Below are 18544 nucleotides of genomic sequence, written 5' to 3'. Positions count from 1 at the left end.
TGTGAAAAGATCATAGCCATTGGATCGGTGATGGAGAATTATGTCATATGCGAATCCTCATGCAATAGTTAAAACATAGGGTGACACAGAACTAGCTCTAGTTCATCAATGTAATGTAGGCATGTAATCCGAATATAGTCATACGTGCTTATGGAAAAGAACTTGCATGACATCTTTTGTCCTACCCTCCCATGGCAATGGAGTCCGATTGGAAACTAAGGGATATTAAGGCCTCCTTTTAATAGACTACCGGACCAAAGCATTAACACTTAGTGAATACATGAACTCCTCAAACTACGGTCATCACCGGTAAGTATCCCGATTATTGTCACTTCGGGGTTAACGAATCATAACACATAATAGGTGACTATAGAATTGCAAGATATGATCAAGAGCTCACATATATTCATGAAAACATAATAGGTTCAGATATGAAATCATGGCACTCGGGCCCTAGTGAGAAGCATTAAGCATAGCAAAGTCATAGAAACACCAATCTCAAAACATAGTGGATACTAGGGATCAAACCCTAACAAAACTAACTCAATTACATGCTAAGTCTCATCCAACCCATCACCGTCCAGCAACCTACGATGGAATTACTCACGCATGGCGGTGAGCATCATGAAATTGGTGATGGAGGAATGTTGATGATGACGACGGCGATGGATTCCCCTCTCCGGAGCCCCGAACGGACTCTAGATCAGCCCTCCCGAGAGAGTTTAGGGCTTGGCAGCGGCTCCGTATCGTAAAACGCAATGAATCCTTCTCTCTGATTTTTTTCTCCCCGAATGTGAATATATGGAGTTGGAGTTCAGGTCCGTGGAGCACCAGGGGGCCCACGAGGCAGGGGGCGCGCCCAGGTGGGGTAGGCACGCCCCCACCCTCATGGATAGGGTGTGTGCCCCCTGGCCTTGATTCTTTCGCCAGTATTTTTTATTAATTCCAAAAATATTCTTCGTGAAGTTTCAGGTCTTTCCGAGAACTTTTATTTCTGCACAAAAATAACGCCATGGCAATTCTGCTGAAAACAGCGTCAGTCCGAGTTAGTTCCATTGAAATCATGCAAGTTAGAGTCCAAAACAAGGGAAAAAGTGTTTGGAAAAGTAGATACGATGGAGACGTATCAACTCCCCCAAGCTTAAACCTTTGCTTTTCCTCAAGCAATTCAGTTGATAAACTGAAAGTGATAAAGAAAAACTTTTACAAACTCTGTTTGCTCTTGTTGTTGTAAATATGTAAAGCCAGCATTCATGTTTTCAGGAAAGATTATGAACTAACCATATTCACAATAACACTTAGGTCTCATATTTACTCATATCAATGGCATAATCAACTAGCGAGCAATAATAATAAATCTCGGATGACAACACTTTCTCAAAACAATCATAATATGATATAACAAGATGGTATTTCGCTAGCCCTTTCTGAGACTGCAAAACATAAATGCAGAGCACCTATGAAGATCAAGGACTGACTAAACATTGTAATTCATGGTAAAAGAGATCCAGTCATAGTCATACTAAATATAAATTAATAGTAGTGGAAGAAAATGACAGCGGTGCTCTCCAACTGGTGCTTTTTAATAAGAGGGTGATGAGTCAACATAAAAGTAAATTGATAGGCCCTTCACGGAGGGAAGTAGGGATTTGTAGAGGTGCCAGAGCTCGATTTTGAAATAGAGATAAATAATATTTTGAGCGCCATACTTTCATTGTTAACATAACAACCGAGAGATCTCGATATCTTCCATGGTACACACATTATTGGCGATTCCCAAATAGAATGGTAAAGTTTATACTCCCCCACCACCAACAAGCATCAATCCATGGCTGGCCCGAAACAACGGGTGCCTCCAACTAACCACAGTCTTGGGGGAGTTCTGTTTGCAATTATTTTGATTTGATTTGAGCATGGGACTGGGCATCCCGGTGACCAGCCATTTTCTCGTGAGTGAGGAGCAGAGTCCACTCCTCTTGAGAATAACCCGCCTAGCATGGGAGATACATACAACCCTAGTTGATACATGAGCTATTCGAGCATGCGAAACAGAATTTCATTTGAAGGCTTAGAGTTTGGCACATACAAATTTACTTGGAATGGCAGGTAGATACCGCATATATAGGAAGGTATGGTGGACTCATATGGAATAACTTTGGGGTTTATGGAAGTGGATGCACAAGTAGTATTCCCGCTTAGTACAAGTGAAGGCTAGAAAAAGACGGGGAAGCGACCAACTAGAGAGTGACAACAATCATGAACATGCATTAAAATTAATAAACATTGAGTGCAAGCATGAGTAGGATATAATCCACCATGAACATAAATATGGTGGATGCTATGTTGGTTTTGTTTCAACTGCATGCGTGAAAATGTGCCAAGTCAAGCCACTTGAATCATTCAAAGGAGGATACCACCCTATCATACCACACCATAACCATTTTAATAGCATGTTGGCACACAAGGTAAACCATTATAAACTCCTAGCTAATTAAGCATAAGCAACTATAATCTCTAATTGTCATTGCAAACATGTTTCATTCATAATAGGCTGAATCAGGAATGATGAACTAATCATATTTACAAAAACAAGAGAGGTCGAGTTCATACCAGCTTCTCTCATCTCAATCAGTCCATCATATATCGTCATTATTGCTTTTCACTCGCACGACCGAACGGTGTGGATAATAATAATAGTGCATGTGCATTGGACTAAGATGGAATCTGCAAGCATTCAATGCAAGGGAGAAGACAAGGTAGTATGGGCTCTTGGTTAAATTAACAATAATGCATTTAAGAGCCACTTCAACATTTTCATCATGGTCTTCTCCTCTCGACCCCCAAAGAACAAGAAAAGAAATAAAACTATTTACACGGGAAAGCTACCAACAAGTAAAAGAAGAACAAAAAATCTTTTTGGGTTTTCTTTTAGTTACTACAGGCATGGAAAGTAAACTAACTAAAAGCTACAACTATTTTTTTTGGTTTTTCTTAAGGTTTTTCAAACACACAAGAAAAAAGCGAGAAAAAGGAAAATAAACTAGCATGGATATTACAATGAAAAAGTATGAGCACCGACAACTAGCATGAGTGTGTGAACATGAATGTAATGTCGATGAGAAATACGTACTCCCCCAAGCTTAGGCTTTTCACCTAAGTTGGTCTATGCCCAAGGATCAAAGTTGTAGCTGGGGTCGTACTGAGATGCAGCAACTATTGCCTCATGAGCTGCAGCTTGTAGGCGAGCTGCCTCTGTACTCCTCTTATACTCGTTCGCCTCCTCCCTGGTTATGATATATCTCCCTTTTGCCTGAAAGTCAAAGAAAGTAGGAGCAGGGAGAGCAACATGGACAGTGCGGTGCCTGTCAAACATTAGTCGGTACTGGAGAGGTTGTTCATTCCTCTCAATAAACTGATGGCGAACCATAGCATTATACTCTAAATAAGCAGGGGGCAATTCGATATCATTTTCAGGTATGGGTATCTCAAGAAAATTAGCCACTCGGGTTGCATAAATCCCACCAAACAAGTCTCCACTTAAACTATTATTATGCAACCTACATGCAACAATGGCCCCCAAGTTGTATTGTTTATCTCCTAATACGACACTCTTCAGAACACTAAGGTCAGGAACACAAATGTGACATGCCTCGTCCTTGCCGTTAATGCATCTACCTATAAAGAGAGCAAAATAATGTATAGCAGGAAAATGAATGCTCCCTATGGTGACTTGTGTTATCTCTCTAGATTCCCCATAGTAATACTAGCAAGAAAATCTTTAAACTCATATTTGCGAGGTTCACTAGCACTACCCCATTGCGGGAGTTTACAAGCAGTATTAAAATCTTCTAAGTCCATAGTATAAGATTTACCATTGAGATCAAATAGGACAATGTGAGAATTGCGTGAAGATGTAAATTTGAACCTTCTCACAAAGGAATCAGTTAGGTGACAATACTGAGGGCACTTATCTAGCATGAAGCCCTCGAGTTCAGCATTACGCACATATGCGTCAAATTCCTCCTTAATTCCTGCTTGGACCATGAAATTTTCTGACGGTCATTCACAAGGCCGTACTTGAGCTTCTCTTGGTAGCTCATGGTCTGGCTCACGTATTGCGGGCATGGGTCCTTGCTTCCTTGAAGAACCACCTTGGTACATTTTCCTAAACATATTCTTCCTCTAAAAAATTTCTGAAAATTTTAGTAACTCAAAATAAAAGTGAACCAAACTCAACAAAATTGATAGCAACTACTCCCACAAGTGCCTAGAGAGTATATCATGCATTAGAACTACTTGGGACCAAATAAATTTGACATGCAAGCTCAAGAACAGGGTCACCTAGGCAGCAAAAAATTGCAATGAATAAAGCACTAGAACAAAAACTAATTGGACCATTGGAGGAGTTACATACCGAAGAACAATTACCCAAAGCAGTTTTGTAAGTGGAGCCTTGAGCAAGTAGATTGAAAATGGTAGCAAGATGAGATAGAACTAATGCTTGGGCTGGTTGGTGATTTTTTTTGGGAGGAAGAAGGAGCGTGTGGGTGCTGGAATAAGTGGAGGGGGGCCACCAGGGGCCCACGAGGCAGGGGCGCACCCAGGGGGTGGGCGCGCCCTGGACCCTCGTGGCCAGGTGCTTGCTCCCCCTGATGTCTTCTTAGTGCCAGATATTCTCAAATATTCTAGAAAAAAATCATATTTCATTTTCAGGGCATTTGGAGAATTTTATTTTGGGGTATTTTTTATTGCACGGATAATTCAAAAACAGACAGAAAATACTATTTTTGACTTATTTAATCTAAATAACAGAAAGTAAAAGAAGGGTACAGAAGGTTGTGCTTTCTAATTTCATCCATCTCATGCTCATCAAAAGGAATCCACTAACAAGGTTGATCAAGTCTTGTTAACAAACTCTTTTCGAATAGCATGTAACCAGAGAAATTTCGAATAACACTAGGTTACCTCAACGGGGATATGCACATTCCCAACAATAAGAATATCATATTTCTTCTTGATAGTAGGTAGAGGAAATTCAAAACCTCCAATATTAATCGTTGAAAATTTTCCAATAGAATTGATACTATGGACTTGAGGTTGTTTCCTCAGGAAGTGTACCGTGTGCTCATTACCATTAACATGAAAAGTGACATTGCCTTTGTTGCAATTAATAATAGCCCCTGCAGTATTCAAAAAGGGTCTACCAAGGACAATCAACATGCTATCATCCTCGTGAATATCAAGAATAACAAAGTCCGTTAAAATAGTAACGTTTGCAACCACAACAGGCACATCCTCACAAATACCGATAGGTATAGCGGTTGATTTATCGGCCATTTGCAAAGATATTTTAGTAGGTGTCAACTTATGCAAATCAAGTCTATGATATAAAGAGAGAGGCAAAACACTAACACCGGCTCCAAGATCACATAAAGCAGTTTTAACATAGTTTCTTTTAATGGTGCATGGTATAGTTGGTACCCATGGATATCCAAGTTTCTTTGGTATTCCACCCTTCAATTTATAATTAGCAAGCATGGTGGAAATTTCAGCTTTAGGTATCTTTCTTTTATAAGTAATAATATCTTTCATATACTTAGCATAATGATTCATTTTAAGCATATCAGTCAAATGCATACGCAAAAAGATAGGTCTAATCATTTCAGCAAAGCGCTCAAAATCCTCATCATCCTTTTTCTTGGATGGTTCAGGAGGAAAAGGCATGGGTTTCTGAACCCATGGTTCTCTTTCTTTACCGTGCTTCCTAGCAACGAAGTCTCTCTTATCATAATGTTGATTCTTTGATTGTGGGTTATCAAGATCAACAGCAGGTTCAATTTCTACACCATTGTTATTGCTAGGTTGAGCATCAACATGAAAATTATTATTAACCTTATCACTAGGTTCGTGTTCATCACTAGATTGTGTTTCAGCATCAGAAATAGAAATATCATTGGCATTCTCAGGTGTGTCAACAACAGGTTCACTAGAAGCATGCAAAGTCCTATCATTTTTCTTTTTATTCCTCTTAGAAGGACTAGGTGCATCAACATTAGTTCTCTGAGAATCTTGCTCAATTCTCTTAGGATGGCCCTCAAGATACAAATGTTCCTGAGTCATTTTACCTCCTCTAGTCATAACTCTAACAGCATTATCATTATCATTTTTCTTATTATTTAATTCATTGAGCAAATCATTCTGAGCTTTAAGCACTTGTTCTACTTGAGTGGTAACCATAGAAGCATGTTTATTAGTGTGTTTAAGTTCACCTTTAACTCTAGACATATAATCACTCAAGTGTTCAATCATATAAGCATTTCATTTCAATTGTCTACCAACATAAGCATTGAAGTTTTCTTGTTTAACAATAAAATTACCAAACTCATCTAAGCATTGGCTAGCAGACTTATAACGAGGAATATCACCTTCATCAAATCTATAGAGAGAATTTACCTTTACTACCTGTGTCGTGTTATCAAGACCATGTATTTCTTCAATAGGTGGTCAATTTTTAACATATTCAGCTTTAATACCCTTTTCTTTCATAGATTCTTTGCCTCTTGCATATCTTCAGGACTGAGAAATGGAATAGCCCTTTTCTTCGGAGTTAGCTTTGGAGTTGGTTCAGGAAGTGTCCAATTATTTTCATTAGTCAAAATATTATTCAATAGCAATTCAGCTTGATCAATAGTTCTTTCCCTGAAAACACAACCAACACAACTATGTAGGTGGTCTCTGGAAGCATAGGTTAGCCCATTATAAAAGATATCAAGTATTGCATTTTTCTTGAGAGGATGATCAGGCAAAGCATTAAGTAATCGGAGAAGCCTCCCCCAAGCTTGTGGGAGACTCTCTTCTTCAATTTGAACAAAATTATATATTTCCCTTGAAGCAGCTTGTTTCTTATGAGCGGGGAAATATTTAGCAGAGAAGTAATAAATCATATCCTGAGGACTACACACACAACCAGGATGAAGAGAATTAAACCATGTTTTATCATCACCTTTTAATGAGAATGGAAATAACTTAAGGATATAGCAGTAGCGGGTTTTCTCATCATTAGTTAATAGGGTGGCTATATCATTTAACTTAGTAAGATGTGCCACAACAGTTTCAGATTCATAGCCATAAAAAGGATCAGATTCAGCCAAAGTAATTATCTCAGGGTCAACAGAGATATCATAATCCTTATCAGTAACACAGATAGGTGAAGTAGCAAAAGCAGGGTCATATTTCATTCTAGCATTCAAAGATTTTTCTTTCAGCTTAGTTAATAATTTCTTAAGATCATATCTATCATTGCAAGCAGTTTCTAGCAGTTTCTTCATCCATAACATAACCCTCAGGCACGACAGGCAATTCATATCTAGGGGGAGAATCTTCATCATCACTTTCATCAATATTATCAGTTTCAATAATTTCATTCTCTCTAGCCCTAGCAAGTTGTTCATCCAGAAATTCACCTAGTGGCACAGTATTATCAAGCATAGAAGTAGTTTCATCATAAGTACCATGCATGGCAGAAGTGACATCATCAATAACATGCGACATATCAGAATTAATAGCAGAAGCAGGTTTAGGTGTCGCAAGCTTACTCAAAACAGAAGGTGAATCAAGCGCAGAGCTAGATGGTAGTTCCTTACCTCCCCTCATAGTTGAGGGATAAATTTTGGTTTTCTCGTATTTAAAGTTCCTCATAGTGACCAGCAGATATAAATCCCAAGTGACTCAAAGAATAGAGCTATGCTCCCCGGCAACGGCGCCATAAAAGAGTCTTGATAACCCACAAGTATAGGGGATCGCAACAGTTTTCGAGGGTACAGTATTCAACCCAAATTTATTGATTCGACACAAGGGAGGCCAAAGAATATTCTCAAGTATTAGAAGTTGAGTTGTCAATTCAACCACACCTGGATAACTTAATATCTGCAGCAAAGTATTTAGTAGCAAAGTAGTATGGAAGTAACGGTAACGGTGGCAAAAGTAACAGTAGCAGTTTTGTAGTAATTGTAACAGTGGTAACGGAAATGTAACTAAGCAAAGAGAAATATGTGAAAAGCTCATAGGCATCGGTTCAGTGATGGAGAATTATGTCGGATGCGATTCCTCATGCAACAGTTATAACATAGGGTGACACAGAACTAGCTCCAGTTCATTAATGTAATGTAGGCATGTATTCTGAATATAGTCATACGTGCTTATGGAAAAGAACTTGCATGGCATCTTTTGTCCTACCTTCCCATGGCAGCGGGGTCCTATTGGAAACTAAGGGATATTAAGGCCTCCTTTTAATAGAGTACCGGACCAAAGCATTAACACTTAGTGAATACATGAACTTCTCAAACTACGGTCATCACCGGTAAGTATCCCGATTATTGTCACTTCGGGGTTAACGGATCATAACACATAATAGGTGACTATAGACTTGCAAGATATGATCAAGAACTCACATATATTCATGAAAACATAATAGGTTCAGATCTGAAATCATGGCACTCGGGCTCTAGTGACAAGCATTAAGCATAGAAAAGTCATAGCAACATCAATCTCAGAACATAATGGATACTAGGGATCAAACCCTAACAAAACTAACTCAATTACATGGTAAATCTCATTGAACCCATCACTGTCCAGCAAGCCTACGATGGAATTACTCACGCACGGCGGTGAGCATCATGAAATTGGTGATGAAGGAAGGTTGATGATGACGACGGCGACGGATTCCCCTCTCTGGAGCCCAGAACGGACTCTAGATCAGCCCTCCCGAGAGAGTTTTGGGCTTGGCGGCGGCTCCGTATCATAAAACGCGATGAATCCTTCTCTCAATTTTTTTCTCCCCGAACATAAATATATGGAGTTGGAGTTGAGGTCGGTGGAGCACCAGGGGGCCCAAGAGGCAGGGGGCGCGCCCAGAGGGGTAGGCGCGACCCCCACCCTCGTGGACAGGGTGTCGGCTCCCTGGCCTTGATTCTTTCGCCAGTATTTTTTATTAATTCCAAAAATATTCTCCATGAAGTTTCAGGTTATTCCGAGAACTTTTATCTCTGCACAAAAATAACACCGTGGCAATTCTGCTGAAAACAGCGTCAGTCCGGGTTAGTTCCATTCAAATCATGCAAGTTAGAGTCCAAAACAAGGGCAGAAGTGTTTGGAAAAGTAGATATGATGCAGACGTATATCAACAGCCGTCTGAACTGCATAAGGTGGCCGGATTGGCCATGAAGGATATGACAATCCGTTTATGGCCTGCTGAAGCCTTGCCTAGCAGCCACTTCGGGCTCGTGAAGCGGCTGGTCGATGCCTGCCCCAGGCTTGATGCCATAAAGCGGTCTGTCTGCATCGAGGGTGCGCGGATGCCTTCGCCCGTGTTAAGGTACAGTGGGCGATGATGAACGCCAGCAAGCTCGCGACCGAGGGACCGCCTGCGGGCAAAGAGCAGCGCACGCCTGAGCGGTATTTTGATGATGTCCTGGAAGGATCCCGCATTGTAGAGGACCGGTGCGCGAAGGACATTATATTTGAATGAATGTATTTATCTAGTCATGTATTATGGAACAAAGCCTATATGTAATATATTGCTTGATTTTGTTGGAAAATATTCCCTCCTATGCGGCCCTTTATTAAATCTGAGAGTTGGCCAGTCGTCGGCTTTAGCCCCCACGTAGGTAGTACGGGGGTGTTCGGGTTGGAACCTAAACACACTTGACCCAAGAGTTTGGTCCTGGCAGGAGGTGTTTAGCGCAACGAACGAGGCAATCGGACTATGTGGCTTTATCACCCTCACTTAGCTAGAGGAGTTTGACAATAGGATAGTAGGAGCAGCCCCTAGTTAGTATTTGTTATCCGGACTAGGCCGTTGTAGACACCTGATCGGATGGAGGCCGATCCGTCGCATAATGCGGAAAAAATCGCAAGGGATTTATGTTTAGCCATCAAATAGCTGACCAGCTCTCGCCGCATCATGACAGTCAATTTTCGGCTTTCTCTACTGAGGTGTTTATCCGGATAAACCAGAAACACAATCGCAGTAGTTCTGCCTTTACTACCCTAGCTGATAAGACGGAACATAAGGTAGCAAGCACAGGAGCCGGGCAACCCAACTATTGACCAAAGACATGATTCGGAGCCGATGCATATAATGCTATATTCGGGGCGCCGAATTATACTCTAAAAAGTGTTCGGACTTGCTGTAAATATATGGAGCACAATGGGACCCCTGGCGAGTTAAGTCGTACCAAAAGGGGACGGGTGCGATTGATAAAAATAGTGAAATATAATGAAGGAGTAAACCAGTGCCGCATATGTTGGGCCGGAAACTGTTTCATTATAGTCTGATTTATATGTCAAAGCGTATTTGTACAAATAATGCGATAAGCAACAGGGCTATTTAACATGCCGAAACTAAGGGGGAAGCTGCGTGCTGGTCCTGAAAACAGGTAATGTGATTGTCAAGAAGTTCATCTCGATATTCTACCACACGTCTATGCTGCTTTCCTCCTTACTGTGTGATCCTTCGAAAGGATCGATGATCAGGCTTTCGTGAGGGGCCCGTGGATATGAAACCTGGAAAGGATAGAAAGGAAAGGAAAGTAAGAGTGTCCAGATGAGGCCGAGCCGTATTGTGGACCGTGATCGAGTTATGCCTCCATTTTTGCCCAAGGTATTTTTAGTGCATAGTTATGTACGCGCGGTACGTAAGCCGCAATTCGACCGAGGCTGAGACGGAGGCCGAATTGCTAGTCGAACTTCTAACGAGCCGGACTGTCATTCTGCGGAGTAGTCCGGACTCGTTTAATAGTGTCCGGGGGTTTGGCCGCCGAATTGATGTTCTGCTTGATAAGGCCGCCCTGAATCTCCACTGCTAGGTCCGTGGTGTGCTCTTCGGTACGGAGGGAGCGTTCCGTGTTTCTGTTGACTGTTATGACACCGCGTGGTTCGGGCATCTTTAGTTTGAGATAGGCATAGTGTGGCACCGCATTGAACCGAGAAAATGTGGTTCGTCTGAGAAGTGTGTGATAGCCACTGCGGAAAGGGACGATGTCGAAGATCAAGTCTTCGCTTTGGAAGTTGTCCGGAGATCCAAAGATGGCTTCCAATGTGATTGAGCCCGTGCAACGGGCCTCTACACCTGGTATTACTCCTTTAATGGTAGTTTTTGTGGGCTTGATCCTGGACTGATCGATGCCCATCTTGCGGACTGTGTCCTGATAGAGCGGGTTAAGGCTACTAACCACGTCCATGAGGACTCGCGTGAGGTGGAATCCATCAATGATTGGGTCGAGGACTAGTGCGGCTGAGCCGCCGTGATGGATACTGGTCGGATGGTCCTTGTGATCGAAAGTGATTGGGCAGGATGACCATGGATTGAATTTTGGGGCGACTGGCTCTATCGCATAGACGTCCCTGAGCGCGCGTTTGCGCTCCCTCTTGGGGGTATGACTAGCATATATCATGTTCACCATTTTGACTTGGGGGGGGGGGGTTCTTCTGTCCATCTGTGTTCGGTGGACGGGGCTCCTCATCATCGTCCTCACTTGGCGATCCCTTCTCCTTATTTTCGGTATTTAACTTACCGGCATGTTTAAAGACCCAACAGCTTCTGTTGGTATGATTGGCGGGTTTATCGGGGGTGCCGTGGATCTGACATGGTCGGTCTAGTATTCGGTCCAAGCTGGATGAGCCCGGATTGCTTCTTTTGAATGGCTTCTTCCGCTGACCGGACTTGGAGCTGCTGAATCCGGCATTGACCGCTGTGTCATCGGTATTGTCACCGTTAATTGAATGCTTGTGCCTGTTGCGTCGGGGCTTGCCGTTGCTATTTCTGGCTTCAAAGGTGCCAGGTTCACTTGCACTGTTGCTGCTACGGGCTAGCCAACTATCTTCGCCCACGCAAAAGCGGGTCATAAGTGCCATGAGGGCTGCCATGGACCTTGGCTTCTCTTGGCCAAGGTGTCGGGTGAGCCATTCGTCTCGAATGTTGTGCTTAAAGGACGCTAGGACTTCAGCATCCGGACAGTCGAATCTGGTTCTTTTCAATTAGGAACCTAGTCCAGAATTTCCTAGCCGACTACCTGGGCTGTTGAACTATGTGACTTAAGTCATCGGCATCTGGAGGTCGGACGTATGTACCCTAGAAGTTGTCATGAAAGGCATCTTCCAAGTCCTCCCAGCTGCCAATGGAGTTTTCTGGCAGGCTATTTAGCTAGTGTTGAGCTGGTCCCTTGAGCTTTAGTGGGAGGTATTTAATGGCATGAAGATCATCACCGCGGGCCATATGAATATAGAGAAGAAAGTCTTCAATCCATACTGCCACTACTAGGAAAAGGGCTATAGATGAAATTGACAGTAATGGCGCACCAGACAGGTGGTGCGCCACTACTATATACTAATGGCGCACCATGTGCTGGTGCGCTATTAGTGTGGAAGACACTAATGGCGCACCAGACACATTGTGCGCCACTAGTAACAAAAACTTTTTTTTTCATTTTTCCAAACATTCTAATGGCGCATCCAGGAACAATGCGCCATTACTAGTTAGGCGCACCAACCACCAAGTGTGCCACTACTTTATTTTTTTTATTCTTTTTTTTGCAAAACTACTAATGGCGCACCACTAGCAGGTGCGCCATTAGTATGTAGGGTTACTAATGGCGCATGAGTGGGTGTTTCGCCATTAGTAACCTAGGACCAGCTAGATATTTTGGACAGCCACACCTACACACTCGCTTTCCCCACTTCCTTCCCTTCACCTCCTTCTCCAAGCTTGTGTCGGCTACCTCCTCCTCCTCGCCTCATTTGCACCATAGATTCATCAAAATTATGTGGTTAAAGTACCTTTTTTTGATAGGTAAGTAAGGGGAAAGCTATCTTTATGTTGTAGATCTACTTTTTTTCTCCCTAGCTCGCTCCAACAATGTGCACATGCACTTTTTGTGGCCTAGCTAGATCTATGTATGTTTGTGGTGTTGCATATATGTTTGTGTTTGCAGGTACCGGTATTTGAAATGCGATAGTTGCCAATATTTTGCCGGAATGTTGATTCATTTCCGTTTCGGCGAGAATTTTGGCACTATGCATTCTTTTTGGTCCTATTTTTAGGGAAAGTCATGCCAAATTTTTTCCTGGTTCTAAAATATCGTTTTGCTCTACCCCGCAGGCGACCATGGTCCGCACGATGACCGAAGGCATCATGAATAGGTTTTTGAGCTCCGTGAAGGCCGAGATGCTTCAAAAGAACGAGACGGAGATAAGATGTCCGTGTCGAAGATGCAAGCTAAAGAGCCTTATTCCGAACCCGGATTCCGGGCAGGTGCGGGACCACCTGCTCTTGCTTGGTTTCATGGATGGCTATCGGTGGCAAGGTGATGAAGATGACTATGATGTCGTCCATGGGGGCCGGGCAAGAAATGAGGAAGGGCAGCAAGACAACCACCGCGGCTCGAGCGGGCGAGAAGACGAAGAATCTCCAGGACATGATCATGACGGTGATGCTGTACACAGTCATCGTGTAGAAGATGCCGAACATGATGATGAGGAAGATCAAGACGAAGGGCATGGTCATGAAGATGAAGATGCCGGAGCAGACGACGATGGAGGCTAGGTGCAGGACCCTCAAATTCAAGAGCTGCTTCTCAAGCAGACGGATAACGCAAGAGCTGCCGCCTGAGAGAAAGCCGAGCTGGATCAACTGGAGATAGACACGGTTACTCCATTGTATGAAGGATGCAGGCCGAGAATACCCGCCTGAAAGTAACTCTCATGGCTCTGGAGATGAAGGTAAAACACAAAATGACCGACACATGCTTCGATGAGAACATGTCATTCTAGCACGAACGTCTTCCCAAGGGGAACAAGTGCCCGACCAGTTTCGAGGAGGTGAAGAAAATCATGTGTACTCTGGATTTACCGCACGTGAAATACCATGTGTGCATGAACAATTGCATCATTTATTGGGACGAGCACGCGAAGTCTACCATATGTCCAGTGTGCGGCGTCACTCGATACAAGAAGAGGAAGAAAGCTCCTCGAAAAGTGGTGTGGTACTTTTCAATCACTCCTCGTCTGCAGCGGTATTTCGCGGACGCTAAGGTAGCAAAGCTCTTGCGTTGGCATGCGGATAGGGAGGAGAAGAAGCGAGAAGATGACGGAAATGATCCGGAGATATATAAAAAGGACAAGATGCTGAGTCACCCTAAGGATGCGAGCCAGTGGCAAGCGTTGAACTTCGAACACCCAGAATTTGGGAACGATCCAAGGAACATCGTGCTGGGTGCGAGCACCAATGGAGTCAATCCGTTTGGCAGCCAGAGAAGCACACATAGCACCTGGCCTGTGTTTGTGTGGATGTACAACCTCCCCCCTGGTTGTGCATGAAGAGGAAGTACATTCACACGAGTATGCTAATTGAAGGGCCGAAACAACTAGGGAACGGCATCAATCTGTATCTGGGGCTGCTGAAAGAGGAGCTAGACACACTGTGGAAAATGCCAGCCAATATGTGGGACGCCGCAGAGAAAGAATATTTCCCTATGAGAGCCGCACTGCTCACGATGGTGCATGACTATCTCGGTTACAGATATCTCGCGGGGCAGGTGGTCCACGGATTTTCTGCATGCGTCAGGTGCATGGATGACACAATGTATCGCCAGCTAGATAGAGATCCCGAGTCTTCGAAAACTGTCTTCATGGGACATCGAAGGTGGCTTCGTGACGATGACCCGTGGAGAAAATGCAAGGATCTGTTCGATGGTGAAACCGAACCCCGAAGACGCCCGCGTACGAGGAGCGGCGAGGAAATAGACGAGCTGTTGAAAAATTGGAAAGATTGCCCACTGCCGGGAAAGAAGCAAAAGGCGCCAGAGCCGGGAAAGAAGTGAAAGGCGCCAGAGCCGCTGCTGAAGGTATGGAAAATGAGGTCTATTTTCTGGGACTTGCCGTACTGGAAGATCCACTGCGTACCTCACAGCCTTGATGTCATGCATATCACGAAGAACGTGTGCGAGAGTCTGCTTGGTACCCTGCTCAACGTGCCAGAGAGGACCAAAGATGGACTGAAAGCAGGGGCAGACTTGAAATCAATGGGCATCAGGCAGGAGCTTCACGCTAATGATGATGATGATGATGAGGCGAAGCAGGACACAGAAAGTCATCGCAAAGGCAAAAAGGCCAAGAAGACCTGAAATGACTACCCTCCCGCGTGCTTCACTCTAAGTCAGGAGGAGATCGAGGAGTTTTTCACCTGCCTCGTAGGAGTAAAACTTCCTTACGGTTACGCGGGGAAGATAAGCAGATACCTAGACCCAGCGAAGCAGAAGTTCAGCGGGATGAAGTCTCACGACTGTCACATGCTGATGATGCAGATACTTCCAGTTGCAATCCGTGGGATCATGGACGCGCACGTCCGTGAAATGCTATTTGGCCTATGCGACTTTTTTGACGTCATCTCTCGGAAGTCGGTTGGCGTGAGGCAACTCAGAAGGCTACAGGAAGAGATCGTGGTGATACTATGAGAGCTTGAGATGTACTTCCCGCCCGCATTCTTCGATGTTATGGTGCATCTGCTAGTCCATATCGTGGAGGATATCATCCAACTCGGGCTGACGTTCCTGCACAGCATGATGCCGTTCGAAAGGATAATGGTGTCATCAAAGGATATGTTCGCAACATGTCACGTCCAGAGGGAAGCATAGCCAGGGGCTTTCTGACCGAAGAGTGCATCTCCTACTGCACGAATTATCTAGGCATCGAGAACCCCGTTGGTCTGCCCGTCAACAGGCACCTCGGCAGGCTCGCTGGATGGGGTCGCCGCGAAATGCCTGTCGATTTCGAGGGTCGGCTCGCCGACTTTGAAAGAGCAAACCTAGTCGCGCTACAACACATGGACGTGGTCGATCCTTGGGTGGTTGAGCACAAAACCTTTATTGAGAAGACGTACAATGACCGAGGCCAACAGAGGACGGACGGAGATATAATCAAAGAGCACAACTCATGTTTCACGCGTTGGTTCAAGCAGAAGCTTCTGTCGTACCCTTTACATGAGGATTCTTCCGCGGAAGAACAACTCATATTCGCCTTGTCACAGGGCGCCGAGCACAACCTGATGACCTTCTACACCGAGGACAAGGACATCGGAATGAAGAGCGATGGTTATCAGAACTCCGAGGTAACAATGGAATCCTACACCGGTAACGACAAGGACAGATACTACGGAAGGATCGTGGAGATCTGGGAGCTGAGCTACGCTGGAGAGAAGGTCCCAATGTTCCGTGTTAGATTGGCCAAGAGCGTCCTAAAAGAAGACCGGTATTTCACCACCATGGTTATACCCGAAGCCAAATCCAAGACCGCGAGCGCAAACGTCACCGTAAAAAATGAGCCATGGGTACTGGCTTCCCAAGTCGTCCAATGCTTCTTCATTACCGACCCGTCAAAGCCCAGTCGTGTTGTCGTGAGGAGAGGCAAAAGGAAGATCATCGGAATGGATGGAGTAGCAGATGAGCAAGACTTCGACAAGTACGGCGACCCGAAGATCGAACATGACGATGATGATGAAGTAGCAGCATACACCACAAGAAGAAGGAGGACCACCCTACCTAAAGGACGTCCGTTCAAGAGAAGAACTCCATTTACGAAAAATAAGGGCAAGAATATTGTGAACAGATAGCTAGCTAAGATCGATTGTATTTAAATCATAGTCTTCATTTCTCGATTGTATTACATGGACACTTTTTGAACTCATGAATATTTTTAAATTTCATGGGCACTTTTTGAATTCATGAATATTTTTTCAAATTTGATGATATTTTTTCATATTCAATATGAAAAAATATTGAATATTCATGAGGACACTCGATCTCGATCGCTATCCCCCTCCATCTCGATCTCGACCCCCCCACCCGCACCCTCCCCCGCTAGCTCCACCACCGCCGACGACCCACCACACCCTCCCCCGCTCCACCGCCGCCGCCGACCCACTGCACCCTCCCCGGCCAGCTCCACCACCACCGAGCACCCCCCGCACCCTCCCTCGCTCCACCGCCGCCGACGACCCACCGCACCCTCCACAGACAAGACCGCCAATCATGCCGGCGCCAAGCCATGGCAAGAACGCCGCAACGCTACCGGACATGCTGGACATCCCTATGGCACAGGATCCAGACATGCATATGGCACAGGATCCGGACGACGACAACGACGACGGTACATTTACCAACGTACATTTACCAACGTCGATAAGTACTTTGCCGAACATGGGTACGGTGACGAGTTCTGCGGGCCTCCTTCTCAAGAACCCAACCAAGACGACCGCGATCTAGCTGGTACGGCGGAGAAACCCAATTGCAACAGGCGTCGTCTGGCGTTCAGTTCTCAGGAGACGCCTCCAGCTGCCGCCTTCACCGAGCCTCAGATAGCTGAGGTGCGAAATATTATCAGCCCCAACACGCTCAAGAAGGCGGTCTGTGAGCAGAACTCGGTCCCATTACAGCAGATCAAGAAGAAGGGACGGAAACGAAAGGCTAAAAAGGGCGCCGGTGCGAGCCAGCCGGCACCGAGTACGATCCGTGCTCAGGACGGGCCACCTTCACCTAAGGATATCTCGAGGAGGGTGCATGTGGCGGGTAGGGCGATGCTACCGACAAATATGCTCAATGCTGCAACCGTGCTATGCGGAGTCTGCATGACAGTGTTCTTTCTTTGGAGAAGCGGCGTCTCAGAGAGAATGATGTGGCATACCCGTTTCCATGGCCAAGGTGCCAGAGGCAAGGGCTTTGGATGGCGCCATCGGGGGTATGATCGTCCTGTGTTTGATGACATATTTGCTATGTTTAACCTTCATCCGCCTGCACTACACCTTCATTCGGCTGTTTTCGCTGAGTATGGAGATGCGGATCATTAGAGACAAGACCCCGGACATCGTGATAGTCGACCCCTTCTACATGCGTGCCAAGCTCTTGGGCAGCGCTGGGGACCCCAAGTTACGAGTTCACACCTCGAAGGCATCATTCTGGCAAACCCAGATAAGGATAACTTCCTCGTGTCTTACTTTCCCGAGTAAGTCATCCCTTAACCGCCCCGAAACATATGATTTCTTAGATTTTTCATTTTTTTCTAACATTCCGTGTTCTGTGCAGTGACACACATTGCACACTCATCCTCTTAAGCCCGAATATTCCAAGGCCACGTACTTCGACCTGAACCATGACTCCAAGATAGACTACAAAAATATCAAGAAAGTTCTTGATGATGTTCTCCCCGGTTACGCCAAATCTGGAGGCACCTTCACCAGGCTAGTTCGTAGGTACGGCAGGCACGTGTTCACCCACAATACTAAGTTCTGCTGCGTCAAGCAGCCACCTGACGGTTAGAAGGATGCCTACTACGCCCTCCATCACATGTGGGCAATCGTACGGGACCATCATCACCTTACGCTACCAGATAATCTGAAAGATTGGGCCGCGAGCTTGTCGGCAATCCAGGACGCGGACATCAGACAAGAATTCTTTCGCATCCACTCGGAGTTTGCGAAAATCATCCATCAAGATGT

The sequence above is a fragment of the Triticum urartu genome, chromosome 2, assembly GCF_003073215.2.
Source record: "Triticum urartu cultivar G1812 chromosome 2, Tu2.1, whole genome shotgun sequence".
NCBI classification, from domain to species: domain Eukaryota; kingdom Viridiplantae; phylum Streptophyta; class Magnoliopsida; order Poales; family Poaceae; genus Triticum; species Triticum urartu.
This window is presented reverse-complemented; position numbering follows the sequence as displayed.